The sequence below is a fragment of the Natrix helvetica genome (assembly GCF_964273705.1).
Source record: "Natrix helvetica genome assembly, chromosome: 3".
NCBI lineage: Eukaryota > Metazoa > Chordata > Lepidosauria > Squamata > Natricidae > Natrix > Natrix helvetica.
The window spans coordinates 157,010,747-157,033,321 of NC_138549.1; the positions used below are offsets into that span (position 1 = coordinate 157,010,747).

The following is a 22,575-nucleotide window of genomic DNA, read 5'->3' on the forward strand; positions in this document are numbered from 1 at the left end:
AAGGGTAGAGACACCCCAATTGTGTTTAACTTTTGGCTGCAATCCCTTGGGCCACTTTTTAATGCTACCCAATTGACAAGATGTGACAAGCTTTTTGCTGCTTTTTCTTTGAAAAATTGATCATAGTATTTGATCATAGTATTTGATCATATTTTGAACAAAATTTGATCATAGTAGACAGAATTATCTGCTATAACATCCTACCTGTAAATGACTACTTCAACTTCAACTGCAATAAATCACGGGCAAACAAAAGATACAAACGCAAAGTAAACCAGTCCAAACTCAATTGCAGAAAATAGATTGCAGAAAATAGATTGGTCAATGCCTGGAACACTCTTCCTGATTCCATTGTTAGTTGCTCAAACCCCCATATCTTTAACCTTAAACTGTCCACCGTGGACTTCACACATTTCCTTAGAGGTCCCTAAGGAGGCGTGCATAAGGACACCAGCGTGCATAAGCACACCAGCGTGCCTATATCGTCACTGTCCTCCTGTCCCTATTGATATGTACTCATTTTATTTGTTCATGGCCACATTATACTTATTTATATCCATCTATTTGTACCAATCTCATATGATAATGGGTCTAATACCAATACCTGTTACCTTGCACATGTTGACAAAACAAAATAAATAAATAAAATAAATTGTACTATTCATTTCCTTTTCCTTCACATACAACATCAGTGAGCTAAATAATTGATCAAGAAAGGATGTCTTGATTATTTACAGAATACAACAGAGAATGTAGAAACAATAACAAGAAACATTAATACTAATTAAATACATGAACACACCAAATTGGGAATGATATAGACATGGCCATGAGTCCAAATACAAACATTTGAATCTTTTATAGTTGTCAGTTTAAACTGACACTGATATAGCAAAAGACACATTATTAAGAATACACCTCAGTATTTGATTAAATGTATCATTCATTTTAGGATAAATGAGATACATTTTTCTTAATTATTTCCTCTTTTGGGGGTGATTTTTATTCCAATGCAATTGAATAAATGCAGTGCCAAAATTGTTTGTTTGGAATACTGATGAAATGAAAGATGCACTTGAGTTTTCTTGTCCATTTGCTATAACAAACTTAACAACTAACAGGAAGCACTTATTCAATTTTTTATGTTGCATCTATTTGTACTCATTAGGAAACATAGCATAGTAAATGAATAGCAAGATTAATTGGGAAAGATTACATAGTAATTTTCCTAATCTCTTCAAACTAAAATACGGATTTACAGAGAACTGGACAACATTTTACTTCCTAAACATATATCTGATAGTTTTTGGGTGCTAATCATGAAAATAGCCTGTAATTTAAGATATCATATATTTTTTTATAGAAAATCTTCTGTTTTTACCCATGGCAATTACATATGCAAATGAGACAGTCGTGCAAGAGACTTGTGTTACATTAAAAAGAAATAGCCATCTGAAAGAATGTGGTTCCAGGACAGAAGCCCTTGTTGACCCATCAACGATATTTTAGTCTCCACTTCACGTAAATCTTGGACAGATGAAAAAAAATCAGAAAGCAATGAACAAAGAAGGTGAAGGTTTTCGTTATTTGAGACAGATGTTTCCAAAAACAGTTGATGCCAAGATTAAGGAAAGCATTTTTGCTGGCCCACAAATCAGATGCATCATGAGTGACTAGTGGTTTTAAGATTGTTATGGTAGTGAGGCCAGAGAAAATTGCCTGGGAAGTATTCATGGGTATCTTTGAGAATTTTCTTAGCAACTACAGAACACCAAAATGCATTCAGCTGATTCACAAACGTCTTACAGCATACAAGAACATGAAGTGCAACCTATCACTGAAAATTCAGTGACTTCATTCCAGAAAATCTAGGTGCATTCTTTGTTGAACACGGGGAAACATTTCACCAGGATAGTGTCTTAATGGAAAAACCATATCAGGGCAACTGGAATCTATCTATTCTGGTTGACTATTGTTGGACACTGGACTGAGATGCATTGAACACTGAGTATAAATAAAAAAAAATCATCAGCAAAACACTTTTAGCCCTGTTGAACTCATGTAGCAGGTCAGAAACATTACGTGATTAAATACATTATAGTCACTGAAAATTAATTTCATATTTCTCAAGATTCCTATGCCCTACAGTTATTCTGAAATTATATTTGTACATACAGCCAATGTATCATTAATTTAGTTAATTCAGCTCAGTTGGAATCGGAAGTATGTGGGAGACTTTTTTTCCCCCCTTTAGATCAGCTCTTTCCAAACTGCCTTGCAAGCATGTTGGATATCTGCCCATTATCCCATACCGATCCAGCTGATAAATAATAAGACTATAAGATTAATAATAATACATTTGGTAAATAAGATGCATATTGATTTAGATGGTTCCATTTCCTCTTAAAGGGGGCGTAATGTCTCAGCAGTTAAAGATGCTAACCTTGTCAACTGGAAAGCTAACAGCCCAGGTTCAAGACCCAAGAGCTGCACAATGGGGTGAGCTCCTGTTACTTGCCCCAGCTCCAGCCCATCTAGCAGTTCAAAAGCATGCAAATGTGAGTAGATAAATAGGTACCACCTCAGTGGTAATGTAACAGTGTTGTGTGTGCCTTAGGGTATAGTCATTCTGTCCACATGATCACGGAAATGTCCTCAGACAACACTGGCTCCCTCAGTTAAGAAAGAGAAATGAGCACTGATCCCTTGACTCAGACCCGACTCAACAGGGGAAATCTTTACCTTTATTTCCCCTTAAAATATCATATTAATGGATTCTTAGTCACAGTTTTACTTGAAATGCTGGACCCTGGCTGCAGTCTATTAGGATTGCACTGTAATATAATGTAATTAATTATTGTAGTATAGGGTGGTGGTGGTGGAAAGTCCTTATCTCAAACTCATTGATGATAGAAATAATATTTAGAAACCTGCAGTATAGTGCAAAAAATGAAGAAAATGAGCCGTATTCTTTCTGATTGAAGATATCACCTCTGCTTTATTCCTCCTTTAAATATAGCCATTTCTCTATTTTTTTAAGGCCATCGTCTTTGCATTAGGCTATCTGTATCTTGATTCTCAAACGCCACTGCTATCTCTACCTTGTTTGAAGTAAAAGCCTCGAAAGTAGTTGGGCTTTCGTTAGTTTATGACCGCAGTAGCAGGCAACAACCCAACAAACAGCTCACAGCAAGCTAGAAATGGAAAATGCATAAGTCAAATCATCAGAGCAAGCTTGTGGGCACCTTGCTTAAGAGGAAGATGTTATCTTCTTTTCAATATTACTTAGCTCTACAGCAGAGGAAGAGATAAGACAACAGGAATGCATCAATTGGCCCTTTGCAGAATTCAAGCTAGTGTTGAGATTGTGGTCTAAAGTTTTTTGTTTTTGTTTTTAAGGTGGGGTACTTTGAGCGGTATCTGGAAATTTATCAGCACTGTTAACCGATTCAATAATTTGAACTGGTTAATTAAATGCTCTTTTAGCTGGTTCATTGCCTAACTGACGAAATGGCTTCTGAATAGTTTTTCTCACGTTCCTTGTTATACAACTCGACTAGGCTAAAAATTATCTGTTACAGCTAGCACTTCTCTGATTGCTACTTAAAAATAAGTTGCAGGGATCGAGGCCTGATCATTAAGGAACTCCCCTCTTTTTTCAAACTTGTTAAGGAAAGTTTTATAAAACATTTTTAAAGAAAAAAATAGTGACAGACATTTTGCAAATGTCTACCGTTTAGCTAATTGAGATCTTGTATATGCCATGTTTCACAAGTCTAAAATTAATGTGGCATTTTTTTGCATATTTTACTCCTAATTTTAATAATATCATTTTAAAATCCTGATATTTTTATATGTATTAATATGATTATTTTTATGCATTGTTTTATTGGATTGTTTTATGATACCCAGAGTCACCTTTGGTGGTATTCAGCAGGTTCTGACCAGTTCTGGAGAACCAGTAGCAGAAATTTCGAGTAGTTTGGAGAACCAATAAATACCACCTCTGACCGCCCCCACCCCCATCTATTCTCTGCCTCCCAAGTACCAACTGATAGGAAGGGAATGGGGATTTTGCAGTAACCTTCCCCTGCCACGCCCACCAAGCCACACCCACAAACCCACACCACACCCACCAAGACATGTCACGCCATGCCCACCATGCCCACAGAACCAGTAGTAACATTTTTTGAATCCCACCACTGGTGAGGTGGGCAGCCATAAAAATCCATAAACGACATGATATGACCACACACCCATATGTGCAATTTAGAGAGCAAGGGAGATGATTTTGAGAAAAATATTCCAAAACCAGATTGCCGTGCCTCAGGTGTTTTCCTGCGAAGTGTGCACGTGCAGCCAGTGAGGAGGGGGCGATAAGGGAAGTGAGCCCTGTGCTGGCATCTCTGCCTCCTTACTCCAAGAGCTGGCATGGGGCTCCCTTCCACTCCACTCGCTTGCTCTGCCGCCCCCCCTCCATTTTCCCCTCCTCCCTTCAATGCAGCCATCCCCTCTGCTCCGATTGCCCATCTGCAGCCACCCGTTCTCCAGCCTGCCCGTTCCCCCTGTGTTTCCCCTCTTCCCCTCAATGCTTTCGTGGCTCTTAGAGGAAGGAGGCAGAGATGCTGGCCTGGTACTTGCTTCCCTTAATGCTCACTGCCACTTGCCCCCTTGCCGCTTTCCCAGCCAGCCACCCAGCTAGCAGGGCAGGTGGGGCTGCAGCCGGCGGGACACAGGGGCAGCAGTGGCGAGTGGTAGGGGAAGCGCTGACCAGCATCCCTACCTCCTTTCTCCCTGAGCGCGGCCGGGGAGAAATCAGGGGGTTAAAGGGAGGAGAAAGCTGAGCTTCTGCTAGGGTCTGCCTTCTTCTCCTTCTAACCCCCTGATCTCTCCCCCCGTTGGAAACAAGGAGGCTGTCAAAGAGAAGGAAGCGTGGGCTTCTTCCAACCACTGAGTCCCCCGCTCCTCTTCCTTCCTCAGCTGTGGAAGAAGCCCAACTTCCTTCTCCTTAACAGCCATTTTGTTTCCAATGGGGAGGGAGGAGAAATCCGCAGAGGGACTGTACTGATATGGGGCCTCCAACTGCCCCGGTATGCAAATGGATGCCTGATTTCTGCTACCGGTCTGCACGTACCATACCATACCGATTGAAACCCACCTCCAAAGCATGTCAGGCGCATGCTCAGCAAACTGGTTGTTAAACCGGAACGATGCCACCCCTGATACTATTAATATGAGAAAACTCAAGGCAGAAACTCCTATTCCTGACTTGCACAGGAATTGCATTGAAAGATTGGCTGGATGTTTCCAATTCCTGTTTCCATCCTTGTTTTTGCTGTTGGAACTTTTTAAATATTTTCACACAGATAGGTTTGTGTCTCTGTGTGTGCCAGTTGTGGGTTTCAGATCCCGGTGCAACCGGTACGGTGCAACGGGGCCGGGTATTGATCACATGCATGTGCGCAACACACACATGCATACTTACTGCCTGAGATGCTCCAGCTCCTCAGCGGAGCATCACGCAGGTGCTGTACGCTCCATGCGCAGAAGCCCCAATCGGCTCAAATACCGGTAAGGAGGACAGATAGGAGGGTGGTCCCTTCAGAGCACCATACCAGAATAGTACCTGGTACTCCCTGGTATCCCACCAATGGTATGTGCATACATGTATCTGTAATTTCTGCAAATCTCAGATTTCTTCTAAACTTGGCATCATCATCTTTGTGTTTCTCATATTAGCTCCAATTCTGGCTCTACTCCTCTAACGGTAAAGGCTCCCTCGCACATATGTACTAGTCATTCCTGACTCTAGGGGGCGGTGCTCATCTCTGTTTCAAAGCCGAAGAGCTAGTGCTGTCTGAAGATGTCTCCGTGGTCATGTGGTCAGTAAGACTGAACGCCAAAGATGCACGGAACGCTGTTAATTTCCCACCAAAGGTGATTCCTATTTTTCTACTTGCATTTTTACATACTTTCGAACTGCTAGGTTGGCAGAACCTGGGACAAGTAACGGGAGCTCACTCCATTACGCGCTAGAGATTTGAACCGCCAAACTGCCGACCTTTCTGATCGACAAGCTCAGTGTCAGTGCCACTGAGCTATCACGTCCTTTTTAGTCTACTCCTCTACTCCTTGGCATAAACAACAACGTTCTGATTAGCACTGCTCCTCTTAGCATACATAGAAGCCTAATGATTCCTCTTAGCATATTCAACAACACTCTAAAGAGAAAGATGGCTAAAGAAGCATTCAGCACCTAAAGCTATAAGCAGAACAAGGATAAGAACCATGGAATCCTTCTGATGTTGTTGAACTCCTATTCTTGTAATGCCTTACGAATGGCCAAACTGGCTAGGCCTAATGAAATTTGAAATTTGGACTTCAACAACATCTGAAATTGCACGTTTCCTTCACCATAGTTGTCCACAGGGAGGCAAAGGAGGGCAAGTGATAAAAGATTTGTTGTGGTACCATGATACAAAGTCCACCTGGTAGGTACAGTACTTGGGTGTGAAGGTATGATGCAAAGGTATGATGCAAATACAAAAAAGCTGGAGCTTGTATTGTGACATGATGACCCATAGTACTTTAATTTGGCATTATTGTTACTAGTTGCAGACACCTATATCAAACTTTGGAGGAGACACAATCTAAACCAAATCTGTCAGAGTAAATTATTTAAGAACATTTATAATGACTGTTGCCCCCAGTTTTTTTTTAATATGTCGTTTGTATTATTAGTTTGTCATTGATTATTCTTTCATTTGCGAGTTCATTTTATAATTAATTTTAAAAACAATGGATTAAGAATAAGTGCTTGAGTTGACTTCTTCTTGAGATGAGATGTGATTAGCTGAGTTAATTATCCACTTAATGAGCTAATCAAACTTGAAGTTAAGAGCTTTTTTGCATTCCTTTTTCCAAACCAAACTAAAGGAAGCTGATTCTTGTGTGAATTAATGTGTGTTCTGCAGTAGAAAGATTTGTTTAATGATTATAGCTCCTCAAAATTGTTTTACCAATATTAATTAATTTCCGTCATAATAAGCCAATATACTGAAACAAGAATTCATGTATGTTCAAATTTAAGTCATGCGCTTAATCCTTTGTAACTCAGTTTGAATCGAAGAGTTATCAGATCTGTGTGATAAGGAAGTCTGCAACATATTACTAAAATACAGGTATTTGTTTCCTGCCAGACAATAAAACAGCAATTTATTCTGTGTCTGTGTTTTATCTATATTATTATTTATCAGCTACATGCAGCAAAACCTGAATGTTTTTTTATAACAATAGTAATATAATTATTTGTTTTGCTTTAATTAGTTGGTGACTGGCTAGCTTGCAGACACAAAAGAATGATTTGTATCCTCTTATAGTATCTAAGTACCTGAAAGTTTCTTATTAGAATATACATATTTAGAGTTACTTTAGCTGAAATCTAGCACATCTGGAAGAACTGAGGAAAAATAAACTAGCTAAAAAGCCAAAACAGATTAATTGATTTGCTCAGTATGCTTTGTGTGTGTGTGTGTGTGTTTGTGTGTATATTCTCCCCCCTCCCCCCCATTCACAAACACACAATTCTATGGTATGGTGACTAATTTCTAAGATAGAAAAGAGGGGGGAAAGTCATACATTTCACAGGAAAACAGCAACATAACCCTGCTGTTTTAGTCCTAAAAACCAAAACAAACAAAACCATGTCCTTCATCTCTCCAGGACACTACAAAAGCTGTGGATTAACTGCTTCTGTTTAAGAAATAAACTATTCTGAAATGGAATGTATCCAGAGAGTACTAGAGCAATAAATACAGAAGCTCTTAATGATACGCATAGCTTTCATTTATTTTGTTGATATCCTAAGTAGTGCAGGTAGTCCTCAACTTACAACCATTGGCTTAGTGACCAGTTCAAAGTTTCAACGGCACTGAAAAAAGTGACTTATAACTATTTTTCACGCTCATGTCCATTGCAGCTTCCCCATGTCAACATTTGGATGCTTGGCAACTGGCTCCCTTTTGTGACAATTGCAGTATCCCAGGGTCGTGTGATAACTTTGGTGACCTTCTGACAACTAATGTCAATGGGGAAGCCAGATTGCAACTGTGGCAAGAAAGGTTATAAAATTATGCAAAATTCTCTTAATAACTTTTTTGCTTAGCAACAGAAATCTTGGGCTCAAATGTGGTCATAGGTTGAGCACTACCTATAATGACTAGCTACTTCTGATTTGAAACCATGTTGCTCTGGAGAGCCTTGTATTCACCAGTCAACTTGAGGTTCTGTGTCATGTTTACCTGTGGCTAGGTAAGCACAAAAACATAATAGATGGAATCTAGCATGGTCTCACTGATTTCAGCTATATGCATGACTTCACTGGATTCAGCCAAAAAAGAATGATAAACGGTAACTCTGTTATGGTCCTCTACGGAGCTGGCAGCAGAGTCAGACAGCGAGGAGGTTGGAGAGGAACATGGGCCAGTCCTGGAGTCTGGGGAAGGCTCTGCATTGGAAGCAGAGAGGGAGGCCAGGGCCATTTGGGAGTTATGTGCTGCTCCTAAGCCTCCAGAGTCGGACAGCAGCAAGGCAGAGGAACAGGGGGAGCCTGGTCCCAGTGTGCACATACGCAGAGCTGCCAGAAGGCAAGAACAGTTAAGACAGAAGGGACGACTCGGGAGTAAGGCTTGGAAGTGATTGGCCCCTCCCATAGGGCATAAAGGAGGAGCAAAGGCACATGAGCCTTTGTAGGAAACAACTTGGTTCATGCTGGTCAGTTTACCTTGTGAAGCTCAGTTTTTACTCTTTGCTCCTTGTGGCCTTGCCAAGCTAATTGCCAGTTAAATCTTTGGCAGCGTTTTCAAAGGAGTGCTTATCAGCCTTATCCCGAAGGACTTTGGCAGCCTGCTGTAGAATTCTTTACAACTATTTGAGACTCATTACGGACTGTGAATGAATATAATTCACAGTCTTTGAAATAAAAAGAGGGTTTTTGGACCTAAACATGTGCTTTTTACTGCATCAGGAAACTTAGGTCAGAACAAACTCTTTGTTCTGTGGGAAAGCAGATGTGAACTATGTATGCACTAATTGTTGGGGTGTTTTACCTACCCCAATTGTTGTGGGACTTTACCCTGAGCAACGGAAATTTGATTCTTCCTTTTATGCTTTGGTGGGCATAAATTTGCAAAGGCATTTGGTACTGAAATGTTACTGCTTGTTTCTCAGCTAAAAGAGAGCCAGTATGGAATGATGGTTAAGACATTGGACTAGGACTGGGAATATCCAGGTCCAAATCCATCATCATTCATGGAAATTTACTGAATAACTTTGAGCTGGTCACTATTTCCCAGCTCCCCATTACTCTTGGGATCCCAAAGGTGCTTTTCCAAAAGGCAACTGGACTTTCCTGGGTTTTTTTTCTTGAAAACATTTCACTTCTCATTTAAGAAGGTCGTTCAGTTCTTGGATGAGAAGTAAAATGTTTTCAAAGGAAAAAACCCCCCAAGAAAGTTCAGCTGCGTTTTGCAAAAACATCTTTGGGACAACCACGAGATGGATGATTGAGAATCTCCATAAACATTACTTTAGAGGTTGATGTTGGGACATACTGGAAGAGAGAGTGTTGGGTATGTTGTCTTGACCTAACAAATAAATCAAAAAACAAACAAACAAATAAAATTAACCTCAGTCCCTTCAGCCTTTCTCCATTCTACCTACAGTGTATTTAACATGGAGAATATTGGCTAAGGGGAATTATGTTTGATAGAAATGAACTGCATTTTCCCTACAAAAATAATTGAACCCCAAAAGCTTTGCTTGAATATTTGTTTTATCTCTAGTTATTTGAAGGTCTTGAATAGCCTTCTTGAAGCGAATAACCTCCAGTGATACTGAATCTAGGGACTCCAGCTTTCTATAGTTTCAAGACACGGAAAAAAAGTCTTGTTGGTGAATTCATTTTCTGGAATTGTGAAAAGATTTTAAAAGTTTGTTTATACATTTTAATGAACAAACCCAAACGAATGAACTGCTTTCTGGTTTAACCAATTTCACAAAGATAAGAAACGATCTGTTTAACATGGAGGTAGAAATTATTATACCCTCATTTTCTGGTCTGTAAAGTGCTGGGTAATTCTAAGGTGGATTTTTTTAAAATGTATTTGAAGTAAACGGGATTTGAAGTACCTTGACATCTTGACAAAGAAAGGGAAGGATGCTTGATGGTTTTGGATTCTATACTTTCACTCTCCCCATCAAGACTAATTATTTAATTTTAGGTCTTCCCTTTCTTGAATTCACATTCATTCCCCTGGTTATGATCTTTAATGAAAAATCCCTGCTGTGCTTAGTGCAAACCATTTGGTGCCCCTGTGTCAGGGAAGGAAAAGAACAACATTCAATAAAGCTGAAGGTTTTTATTATCACATCGTAAATGAACAAATGGCATTTGTCAATACAAAGAAACACAAGGGGGTATGGAAAAAAAGCTTAGCTATTGCACTCTGGGTGTGCTGCTAAAGTAACAAGACATTTTTTTTTATGAATGCTGGTTATAAGCATTCCTCATCAATCTATTATTCCCTTTTGCTCCATGTAAAAAAAGAGAATGAGAAAAATAACTGTTGCAAATGAAATTAGAACCCCTGACCATGGCAGCCGAAAACCACGATCACAGCCCTTAATAACTTGACCGAATTAAATGTTGTTGTAACAATTGAACATGTGTGGTGTCAGTCACATCACACATACCAAATTGAAGTTTCACTTCATCCTGGATCTTGCTTTGTAAATAAAGTACTCAAATTGTTATGTCAGATCCATCAATCGTGTTCATATTTAAGCAATGGACACCTTTCACAGAATGAAAAATAGGCAGCAGAATAGCCTCATGTTAAGCCAGTAAAAAACAACAACACAAGAGTGTATATTAATATTACCTTAATAACATTGATATGAGTTTGGGGAGCTGAGAGAAAGGGGTGGCCAGCAGTCAACGTTTTACAGTGTTCTCCTCAGAAGAACACTGTAAAATAGAAAGAAATCTGTTAATATTGAGAAAGGGGACACACAGATTCTTCTGCACTTTCAAATTACAGAAAAGAAAAAAAAAAGAAAAAAGTGCAGGGTTCCCATGACATCAAAGCAGGCATTTCAAAAGTCATTTTCCCAGCAGGTCCCAGTTTAATATATAGCATAATTATATGAAAACAAGAATGGGGGTTGTTTGGACAAACCAAATGGGAAAAATTGATTTTCAGAATAAGGGAAATTAGAACCCCTGACCACGGCAGCCGAAAACCACGATCATAGCCCTTAAACACTGAAAAAGCAGTGCATGTTCAGCACCAAGAATGAATAATTTAAATAAGTACAAAAATTTAAATATATATATATTTAATTTTGAATAGGCATGCCAAAAAAAAATTCAAATTGGCATTGTAAAACAGTTACTGTCCTATGAGACTGTACACACCTTTAGAAAGAGATGCAGGTAGTCTTTTACCTGTGACTAGACACTTAGCATCAGTTCAAAGGAATATTTGACCTTCCTGGAAATACTTAGGACTCAGTTCCAAAGTTCCGATGGCTGCCCCCCCCCCCGCCACAACCCAGTCACATGGTTACACATGAAACACTCAACAACCAGCCTGTATTTATGGCCATTTGCAACATCCCATGGTCACATGACTTCGTTTCACAACGGCCAATCTTTTCTGGCATGATTTATATATGACCATCTTCTACCACACAGGTGGCAGGGGTGATATTTACCTGTTGAATGTCTTGCCATTGTGCAACTCTAAAAGACTAGACAGCCCATGTGCCACCCTCGGTAGCTCTAAAAAAAATTGTTCGATTAATGGTCTCCCTTTTCATTGTTTAATCAATCAGTGTTTCTGCTAATCAGTGCAAGTATCTGAGTATAAATATGGATTACTTATAAAGCTGGATGTTGAAAGGAACAAATTAAACCATTTGTTTAATTGGGATCCAAAAAGAATTTCCAGAACTGGTGGAAAAGGATAGAACTAAATGAGGTGATGGATGAAAAAAAAGAGAGAGAAATTCTTAAATTCTTCAAGTAGCCGGAAGACATATGGAATTATGGATTGTTTTCTATAAGAAAACGAGCAACGTCTGGGCTTTGATATTATACAACAATGCTGGCTAGGATAGAAGAAAATCAGAATAAAGGGAGATGTATATTGTAGTTTGTACAGACTATTTTCTTTAATATCAAAGATTAACATAACCATGGGCATTTTGCAAGAATCGATGAATGGAAACTAATAAAGGAGACAAGCAATCTAGAGTTAAGGAGAAATTTCCTGACAGGTAGAACAATTAATCAATGGAATGACTTGCCTCCAGAAGTTATGGTTTCTCCAACACTGGAAGTTTTTAAGAAGAGATTGGACAACCATTTGTCTGAAACGGTATAAGGTTTCCTATCTGAGCAGAGGGTTGGACCAGAAGACCTCCAAGGTCCCTTCCAACTCTGTTATTATGAAGATCCCTATTTCTCTAAATACCAGCATTTCCAGATGCCATAAGCTCCAACTCTGTTGGCCTGCATAATTATCATTATCCTAATACCATAATCTAAAATTATGGGACTTCATATTTATCAGTGTTGTGGCATGCACTGTTGTAATCTCATAGTAGACATAATGGTGGTTAACCACATTTAACATATCAATGTACAGTCCAATCCAGCAATAAATAATATAATATATGAAATTTGCAGTCATCTATAATACTACAATAATCCAATCTTCCAAGCCCACTTTCCTTATTCCCTGAAAGTTGTCTGAAACAAACCTATCCAGTTTGTGATAGGTATCAACGTGGCCTCAGATAGAAAAATATTCCATAAGCAGTATGGAATACTGTAAAGTTTCACAAATATTTCTTCCACGTCCCTGTTTCTCTTAACCTACACATTCCCACAATATTAATTAAGTTAATAGCTGCTCCATGAGGAATGTATTAGATGAGTAAAATCCCCTTGAAACAGGCAATTCTGAAGATACCTGGGAGCCAACTCATAGAGGATTTTGTAAGTTAAATAACAATAGCACTTAGACCTATATACCGCTTCATAGTGATTTTACAGCCCTCTCTAAGCCAGGGGTGTCCAAACTTGGGGAATTCTGGGAGTTGAAGTCCACAAGTCTTAAAGTTGCCAAGTTTGGACACCCCTGCTCTAAGCAGTTTAGAGAGTCAGCATATTGCCCCCCAACAATCTGGGTCCTCATTTTACCCACCTTGGAAGGATGGAAGTCTGAGTCAACCTTGAGCCGGTGAGATTTTAACTGCCAAGAACCAAGTTTTGAATTATTTCTGTAAGCCTAATGAAAGCCAAAACAATGGTTGCAGCACATTTGCTTTGTGCTTGTAGCAGTTCTTACACTGCTACAAGCAATGTAAACTGCACTTTGCATCAAGTGAAGCTTCTGAGTGGTCTTTAAAGGAAGCCCCATGTAAAACACCTTGCAGTAGCCAAAACTTGGGAGAAAGAGAGCATGGGTTAGTATGGCTGCTTGATGATCTGGCAACATTCAGTAGAACTGTTAATGTTGATGAAGTATTTAAAGAACAAATACTATTTAATCACTGAGCAGCATGCAGCCCTGGGGGTGGTTGATGCCTTCCCCACGTATTGTAACTTACTTATTTTTGGTTTTATTTGACTCCTTTTGAGGTAGTGTATTTTATATAGTTCTGGGGGTTTCATGTTTTAATTGTACACCACCCAGAGTCACTGGACAAATAAATAAATAAATAGGTAAATGGATGGATAGAGAGACAGTGACAGTGGCAGAAACAAGACAGAGACAGACAGACAGATAGACAGATATATTCTTGTTGGAAGCCCTTACTAGATTTCAAAGATGCACTGTTCTTTGCAAATTTCCATTACTGTATTGGGCACCAGCAGGAGAGTAAGCAAGATGGCAAATGACAAAATGTACATCATGACACAGCAATGCAAACTCTGTTTTTTTTTTCAATTACATAGATGGCAACATTGCATCTAAGCACATAGGAGTGCAAATTGCACCTAGACATCACAACACATATTTCATTATTTTAACAAAAATCTTGGCAGGGGACCTTGCCCTTAGGGAATACTGACAGCGAGTAAAGTAGATGTGTCATCTGTGTAATATCTTATCTTTAAAATGCTACAAGAGTCTCTTTTTTTTGTTCTAAAAAATAATAACTTCCTATTCTTCCTGTGGTCCCAATTGTCAATCCTGAAGCTGATCTGGCTGAAGCCATCTTGGAGCTTCAGTGCTGCCACATTGGAGCTGAGGGATAGCGAGGAGGGATTAGAGGTAGCTGGGACTGTGTAGTCAAAATAAAATACTTTCCCCTGAGAACCAAGGACGTTCTCACACCTGGCCTGAAAAAAGAGGAGTGATATCACTGGATCTGCGGACGCTGCCATGATTGGGCCATGTGACTGATTGTTTGGGGTTGAAGGGGAAATTTTTTACTTTTCATTAGGTGAAAAGCAAGGGGCCTCTCAGAGTTGGTTTTCACCAAATATGTGTCAAAATGATATTTCCAATAAAGCTATTCTTTGAGGAATTCACCTGCCGCTGAGTTTTTGCTTGCAACGGATCTACTACTTGGAACCCTGACCCCACTCCTCATTTGCTCCATTCAGACATCACAATCAAATATAAAGATAAGCACACGTAGGCCTCGACTTACAACAGGTCATTTAATGACCATTCAAAGTTACAACGGCACTGAAAAAAAGTGACTTATGACTGTTTTTCACGGTTGCAAGCTTTTCAGCATCCTCCTGATCGTGTGAATAAAATTCAGATGGTTAGTGACCGGTTCAGATTTATGACCATTGCTGTATCCCAAGGTCATGGGATCACCGTTTGCGACCTTCTAAAAAGCAAAGTCAATGGAGAAGCCAGCTTCACTTAACAACCGGGTTAATAACTAATCGACTTAACAAGAAACAAGAGATTCACTTAACAATTGAGACAAGAAAAGTTGTGAAATGGGGTAACGCTCGCTTAGCAAATGGCTCACGAACAACAGAAATTTTGGGCTCCATTGTGGTCCTACGTTGAGGACTACCTATGTTTCTTGATGGTGGGGAAGGGAATATGATCTTTCCTCATCTTTTTGTAGGTTCCTTGTAGCCTATTCTCATGGGGAAATCTCTACTGTGATTTACTCATTGATAAATTTGAAGAGATTGTAATGAAGGAAGGTTAGGCGTTGGGAAAGATATATACAGTGAGTGTCTCAGCATCAGTTTTAATGGTTGATTTCTGTACCACCTTCATCTAAAAGGGCTTTATGGTTAGAAGTATCTATCTTTCCCCCCCTTGTTCCTTAAACCATCCAAATAATATCAATATTAATAATAATTCCTTGCAAACTCCAGGAAGCCACTGAAAGTCATTCACAATCCCAGATGCAGTCAGTTACATTAATTCTAGTATCATCTGGGCAATAATCCATTGTTAAAATCCATTTATTTTTGTCAATATTGACATCTGATCAAGGTTTTACTCTCCCCTCTGCCTCTTGCCTGGGCTCTCCCATCCAACTTCGCATTAGGAAAGCAATTGAAAAGCCTAATGCATGGAAAGTGAATCTTTTGTATTCTTCATAATGCTCAATTTTCCTTCCTCCCTTGGATCAACCAGAGCTGTCCAAATAAGAGCTAGATTTTTCCCTTTGAGAAGAGAATAATAGAAACTTTAAATGAAATCAGAAGATTACTAGGCCTGTTAGAAATGCAGAGATTTTGCCATAAAACTTTTGTGTACACACACACAAATGCACGCACACAAATGTCTAACCCTTTTTGCAAACACATTTATTCAATCGTGCTGAAAATAAGCAACGGTCTTTGGAGAGGGAACATTTCAGATTAAAATTCCACATGAATTGCTATATAGTTTATTAGTGTTATTGGGAATCATTCGTCTATGAGCATTTTGATATTTTACAACCTTTTTCTGCAGAGTGGTGTCAAAGGTCACATATGAAGAAGCTTTGAGGGCTATGGCAGGCACTGTATGAAGCAGGAAATAGAACATGTTCAAAGTAAACAGGGTTTTGTGTAATCACAGCATGTCTTTTGTATATCAATTTTAATCCATTTCTACCAAGAGCAACCATATTCTGCAATCTAATCTAGTCCTGAAACTATTAAGCAAAAATTTTACATGCAGTATTTACTAGCTATGTGCAAACATATTTGACAAGTCTCTTTGCTTCTGGGTGAAGTGCTTGTCTGGATTTAACCTTGAAGACGTATTATGCAGATTAGTAATCTCCCTGTAGCTCTTGCATAGCAAGCACTGCATTGAGAACATTTAAGGGCCTACCATGGATATCTCAGATGATAGGTGCAGTGGAGGAAGACTTTGAAACTAAGCATGAAGAGAAGCAAGGAGAGAAGCAACTTAGAACTGAGGAGAAATTTCCTGACAGTTAGAACAATTAATCAGTGGAACAGCTTGCCTCCAGAAGTTGTGAATGCCCCAACACTGGAAGTCTTTAAGAAGATGTTGGATAGCTATCTGTCTGAAATGGTATAGGGTTTCCTGCCTAGGCAGGGGGTTGGACTAGAAGACCTCCAAGGTCCCTTCCAACTCTACTATTGCATTGTATTGTATTGTATTGTATTGCATGGCAAGTCACAAAACATTAATTTAGCAGAAAACAAACTGGAATGGTTTTCTTCTTGCTTCTTAAGAATTATCTCTACTTATTTCTGGTTTCAGAACAGACTTTGAAACAAAGCATTGTAATATAGCCACTGCTAAGCATGTCTTTGGGCCTTAGATTATGCATTTATGCTAGAACTGGATGACACCTTCTAATCTAATTATTATTTTTACTTAAATGACCATATACTTATATAATGATATTTTGGTTTTAAGTTTTGCTAGGCACTAAGGGGTATCTGCTTCACATTGGTGGCCATGGATATTTTGCTATCTAGTCTTGAGATAGTTTTGTATTATCCATTTGTTTAGATCATCAGAGAAGTTTAGACTTCTCCGGGTGCCATCCACTAGACTGTGCCGGCGGGTGGCACCCAGGGGAAGGGCCTTCTCTGTGGCGGGCCCGAGCCTCTGGAATGACCTTCCCCCTGACATTAGAACGACCACGGACCTCCGCTCCTTCCGCCAGAAACTCAAAACCCACTTGTTTCATCTAGCCGGCCTGGCCTAATTCCAGCTTTCCCACCTTGGTTTGTATTTTTAAATTTTGTTATTTGGTTTTAAGGTTAGTTTTAATTTTATAAATTTGTACAGGGGTGTATTTAATTCGATTTTAGTTATATGTATTTTGACTGTATGACTTTAATTTGTACCTGTACACCGCCCCGAGTCCCTTCGGGGAGAGGGGGCGGTCTAGAAGTCCAATAAATAAATAAATCAATCAAAACCAGAAGTCATTTTTTCCCTATTTCATACAAAAAGTCTTTAAGGGGTTTCCAGTCAGCCAAAAATATAAATTCTAAGGCCTTGTGCCATTCTTCTGAAATCAAACAAAATTTTTGTATGGTTTCAGGACAAAAATGCAAATCAAATAGGATAAATATAGGATAACAGTGCCTGGATGATGCAGTAAATATCATAACGTGAATGCCACATAAAAATGGACAAAGCTGAGAAATTCCACATTAATTGTTCCCCTATGGAGAACATTCTTTAGTTGAGATGAAGGGCAGAACTTTCTAGAAAAGGTGGAAATTGAAAGAAGAAGCAGAAGCTTCAACTTTCTCCTGGCAGCTTCTTTGACGTGCATCATTAAAACCATATATAATAGCAAATGGTCCTATTGTGTTTTTTTTGTCATTTGCAATGAGGTCATGGCAATTCTGATATTCAGTGATTAAACTCAGCCATCAATTACCCAAAGAACACATTGGCGTCCTTATTAATGCAGATGTAAAACCTTAGTAACTTACATCTCTCATAAAATTATGAAGGACTGCCTTGGGGGAGGTTGGGGGAGAATGACAAGCATTTGGTATTGTGATTCCAATCAGACTGTAGCTGCCAAAGACTTTTCTTAGCCTTTACAGATAACATTTGTGAATTGATCCCTCATTAGTATGCAGTAGGCATGGGAAAATGATAAACTCCTATTAACACTGTCATGGCAACTGAAAAAAATGGGTGCTTTGGATGAAAAGCCATGGGCCTCTCTCCTTTCTTCTGTTTGACATCTGCTGTTTAACACACAAAATTGTATTATGGTGATGCAGACCGGTGTGGTATGTGTATGAGGCAGACAGAAAATTAAGGTCTTGGTTAGTGATTTTTTACCAAAAGCTGCTGCTTGCAGGCTCACCTCTGAATCTAGCTTGTAAATTACCCTGAAAATAATGGAAATCTATATATTGTTTACTATCATTAAGATACATCGTGAGAATCTATTTTTCCTTAACATGATAGCAAATAATAGATTCAAAGAGTAGAGAAAACAAACAAACAAATTGGGCGATCTTCTTATTTATTACAAAGTATTATTCCCTTGTCTAGGTAAGAGTATATCCTTGCTTGCCTGTGGATATTTGAAAATGACTTCTTGCAGTGGTTAATATCGCTTTTGTTTTAAAGGAGATTCATGTCCTGTCTTGAAGTATGAATATTAACTGAACTGCTTACCATGGAAACAATGCTTTGATCAGGGCAATCAAAATACTTGGGGCTTCTCTAAGGCAGGATGTTGGAGGAAAAAAAATGTATTCATTTATTTATTTATAAAAAAATGTTGTTCTTATGAAATTTTCCACTTGCTTTTTTTCTTTTTCCTTTTGCCAACCCAGCAATCTTAGAAGCAAGGATAAAAACAACCTTATCTGTATCAAAAGCAAACTGTAGAAAGTCACCCATTGCTGGTTTACGCACACATTTCCCCAAGAATTACACAATATTGTCTTTATGGGGGTTTGTGAAGGATACAGTATCTTAACGACCTGCTTTCAGCCCACAGGAGCAATGCCAGTTGTGCAATACAATGAGTTTTCAGCAACATGTCAACATTTTGGAGTAATGGTTCCAGAATGTAAAGTATGTCCTGATTTTATTTATTTATCTTTTTGCTGAAAAGATCATTTGTTATGGCAAGTCTCACTAACAGCAGGCGCAGAGTGCCGTGCATTGGTTCTTTATGCTGCAGAGAAATAAATTGAAGTGCATTTTCAGATTAAATGATAGACTTGGAAGATCCTCCAGTCATATAAACTCCTCTTGGCATCTATCCCTATCAATACAATTCACAATTAAAAAAAAAGAAAATTTGTCTCTGGGTGGGAAAGCAGAGGAACTGCTAAGGAGCAACTTTATCCAGAATTTCCAGGGCAATCTGAAACAACAAAAAGATCACTGTGTAATTCTTGCTATTAATTGGTTGAGATGGCCCTGGTCTTTTTCTTGGGATCCCGGTTTTATTGGGATAACTGAAAAAAATCAATTCATCATTAAATCAGAAATCAAATGATGCTCTTATGGAAACCTGGTGCTTTTGCATGAATCAAGAGTCCAGAGATTTATAGCCCAAAGGCCTTCCATGTTACAGTTTGTCTTCCATCAATGTTCTGGGGGTTTCGTTATGTAGACAACAGAGTTTGTTGGAGTTGAGAAGCTAATACTTTCAAATGAATTTGAATCAGAGATGGGCTGCTCCCGGTTCGGGCCGGATTGGGCGAACTGGTAGTAGCGGCAGCGAGAGGCTCCGACCAGCCTCCTAGATGCTTCTGAGCATGTGCAGAAGCATTGGGTGCGAGCCAGCATGCGAGGGCGCCCAAACTGGTAGTAAAAAAATTGGCAACCCACTACTGATTTGAATGAATAAAGGAATGCCAGGATCTGATATGAATACAGGTCATGTGACTTTGCAGCATGAAAACAAGGGGGGATGGACACAAGTTTCTATAAAACCCTTCATTTTAGGCTTAGGGGACATTTTCATTGTCAGGTGCTTTATTATCCATTCTGCCTGACTTCGTCTAACTCATTTGATACCTCGTCTCCAGCCCACACAGTCTTTCTTACCTCTGGCCTTCAGTTTCTTTCTGCTGGTAGTACTCAGCCCATTTACAAAACAGCTTGTAATCATCGTATACATTTCCATATTTTGAAAGGTACCAGGGGAGACATGATAGCAGGCTTTCAATATTTGAAAGGCTGCCACAGAGAGGAGGGGGTCAAGCTGTTTTCCAAAGCACCTAAAAGCCAGACAAGGAATAACGGATGGAAACTGATCAAGGAGAGATTCAACCTGGAAATAAGAAGGAACTTTCTGACAGTGAGACCAATCAACCAATGGAACAGAAGTTGCCTTCGGAAGTTGTGGGAGCTTAATCACTTGAGACTTTCAAAAAGAGATTGGATTGCCATTTATCAAAAATGGTGTAGAGTCTCCTGCTTGAATGGGGGGTTGGACTAGATGCCTATAAGGTCCCTTCCAACTCTGTTAATCTGTACATGCGCACGCAAGCGCACAGGCACACACATACACAAATTTGGATGTCCGCCCTTTTTAAAATCATCAATATTTCAAAGAAGAGTTGACTGAAGAGTTCCAAAGGGTTATTCTGACTATCCCTTTAAATGAGTGATGGTTTCAAATTGTGCTTGTATAATATGCTGGTTTTATAATGCATGACATCAAATTATGTGTTTGCAGAGTTATATGCTGTTCAGAATTGGCTGACTTGAGTGGCCTTACTAGCCCATAAATTAGTAAGTAATAAGAGTTGAAGCAGAATGGGTCAAATATATTTTGTGAACTAGGATATTCTATACTTCATGTGTTTGGCTTAGCTTTGACTGTTCTTGTTATTGTTATTGTTTGATATATTCTTTTCATTTTTTAAAAAATTTTCTAGTAGCCAAAGGAAGCTGGAAGAAGCTTTTTAGGGACTGGTATGGGGATTACAGTGATATATCAACAAATGGAATTGGACACTGTACATATCAGTGTTCAAAAGGAAAATGAGAGAAAGTACTCACAAAAATTGTATGGATGTTAGGAAAGGATAACGTTTCAGATATACGGTAGATGGTGTACTTGGAGAAATGTTAAAATATAGATTTATTTAACTTATGGAATAACTGTGTGATTTATTTACTGTGTATGTGAGAACTATGTCGTTGATGATTGAAAGAATGCCATTGTTGTGCCCCTGTACAATGGAAAGATCAGTTTGTTAAGTGTGTCTGTGAAGGTGTTTGGCAGAATTGTGTCTGGAAAGGATAGTACGCATACAAAATGTGGGAAGTACAGCATATGTAACTGAGAAATATACTAATATGAAAATAAATATTTATTGCATATTTATTGCTTTGTCAAAATGAAACAAATAGGTTTGAAAGGACATACTGTATATGGAAGAAAGGTTATGGGTATAGACAAGGATGATGAAGAATGGTATTGCTGTAAACCAATTCTAGCTATATTACTTTCCCTTTTTATTATGTCATGCCATTAATTGTTTTTTACTAGTGACTAGGATTTACTTGTTCTTTACTTGTTTTCTGCATTTTGCATGCTATTGCTCACTCAAACAATTGAATAGTGGATGCTTATCAGAATAGAGTAGAGTAGAGCAGCATGGAATGGAAGAATAGAGTAGAGTAGAGTAGAGTAGAGTAGAGTAGAGTAGAATAGAATAGAATAGAATAGAATAGAATAGAATAGAATAGAATAGAATAGAATACTTTATTTGGTCAAATGTAATTAGACACACAAGGAATTTGTATCCAGTTTTCCCCCTGTGTTGGCATTAGAATCAGTACGAAAAATGTAATTCAGCTATATCCATATATCCATCAAATAACACAAATAAAAAAGTTTTGCCTTTTTAATTTCCAATTGACAATGAGCCAAACATTCTATTATTTTTCCCCCCATAGCTTGTGATGGGCATTTAGAAAGAACAAGAACTGCATCCAAAATGCCTGTTCTATGGGAACAAAAGCTACTTAATTCTTTGCTGGAATTTCCTACTTTTTATTATTTAAGCATATTTCTAACAAGGTTAGAGGTTGCAAATGTTGTATTTTAGAGTCCATTTCAGGAGTGACTTGTTGAAAGTCCTTGGTCTCTGTGTCCTCCCTTTTGCTAACAATGAGAAATCTCCCGTTTGTTATGACAGTTTTACAAGTGCTGTTGTGGATTACAAATGAGAAGCTTTATGCCTCTCCTGAACAATTAATTTATTACAATACAGCAGAAGTTGATCATATCTGCTTCTCTTGCATATTTCAGAGCCACCCTTTTAATTACATAAATTTCTTTTTGTGTTTCTAGAACTGGATGGAGATAAAAGAGTCATACTTTTGATTGCATTACAGTCACTCAAATTGCTGAGCAGGCTGGTTCAGTGACTATGTCAGCCTTTTTTATTTTGTTTTTAAGAGTCTACAAATCTTCGGGCTGCAAATTAATCACTTCATCACATCTCAGTGCAGGGGAGAAAAATGTAACAGAGAAAATAGAGCTGATAATAGCATTGTCACTTATGACATGCGACCAGCAACTTCCTGCCTTCACAATCACCAA

At 38.7% G+C, this 22,575-nt stretch overlaps 1 long non-coding RNA gene across 1 annotated transcript in view; it reads right to left on the bottom strand.

Annotated features, from left to right (window-relative positions):
- Nucleotides 1–13,241: 13,241 nt before the first annotated feature.
- The window catches only part of LOC309388763, a 259,500-nt gene continuing 250,166 nt past the window's right edge, over nt 13,242–22,575 (bottom strand). Inside the window, exon 3 of the long non-coding RNA XR_014174837.1 lies at nt 13,242–13,298. This is a non-coding gene — a long non-coding RNA (uncharacterized lncRNA). The remainder of the gene's footprint in view (nt 13,299–22,575) is intronic.